Source organism: Gavialis gangeticus, unplaced genomic scaffold (assembly GCF_001723915.1).
Source record: "Gavialis gangeticus isolate Ggan-Ray unplaced genomic scaffold, GavGan_comp1, whole genome shotgun sequence".
NCBI lineage: Eukaryota > Metazoa > Chordata > Crocodylia > Gavialidae > Gavialis > Gavialis gangeticus.
The window spans coordinates 7,883,000-7,884,041 of record NW_017729027.1 but is presented as its reverse complement, the minus strand read 5'-3'; the positions used below and the strand labels follow the sequence as shown (position 1 = coordinate 7,884,041).

Here is a 1,042-nt window from a genome sequence, read left to right as displayed (position 1 = left end):
TCTATCCTTCATCAGAAGATCCAAGGCAGATAAACCTTCTTTATCTTGGATATACAAACTAACCCCATGCTGAATGAAAAAAAAAAAAAAAAAAGAACAAATTTACTGATTTTTTTTCTCATTTCATAAAAAGGAAAGAAATGAATTTGATAAATATTCCTCCATTTTTCCAGTTACAGTTAATATTTGCAAAATCACTATGTTCTATGAACAAGTCTCATGAACAAGACATTAAATGCAAAATTCTAAAGATGATTATAGCTTACTAAGACTAAATTAGGGTTAACAGAAATCTACTTATTTCAAAAATAAGTCTACCATAAGACTCAACTGGACAGACCATTTTATTGCCTATGGAACTTTAATTATCACTAAACACAGAAGCAGTCACGTGCTCCCACAACCTAAAACAAGGAAACCTGTTCACATGCTTTCAAAAGCAGAAGTACAACAGAATGTTAGTTAAAGTATAGAAGAATCTTCTGTTCACACTGAGTGCCTTCAATGAAGGCAGTTGCTCTTCTGCTATAATTTGTTAATTACATACGTTGACCTGGTAATTGGATTCAATGTATAAATGTTGAGTAAGTATACCAGGCCATCAAGAAACATACAGCAGAAAAGAAAGTAATAATGGGTAAACAATATTTAAGGGTTTCAAGAGATGCTGCCTATACCAGGGTAGCCAACCCAAGAAATCTCTCTCTACTGACAGGATACAAACTTTTTATTGACAACCCAAACCTTTGCTACCAACACATGTTTTTACTGATATACATTGTACATAAAATGTAAATGCCCTGCTGCCAAACCCATTAGAAGGGATGGGTTCAGTTTTAAGGGTTTAACATCAACCATAGTAAATAAGACTGGTTGTCAGTAAAGTTTGCATTAAACTAATTTTTTCTTCAGTTAGAAAGGCAGCTTGACGGCAGCACTGGTTTTACACCAGAGGTCACCTACTCACCCCTACACCCTGATGTGCCCCCCCTCAACACCCAGCCACCACTCTCTCCATCTGAGCACAGACCGTCAAAGAATG

General features: G+C 35.8%; 1 protein-coding gene across 1 annotated transcript in view; it reads right to left on the bottom strand.

Moving 5' to 3' along the window:
* The window catches only part of IBTK (inhibitor of Bruton tyrosine kinase), a 117,551-nt gene that overhangs the window by 101,727 nt on the left and 14,782 nt on the right, over positions 1-1,042 (bottom strand). The gene's annotated exons all lie outside the window — the stretch shown is intronic.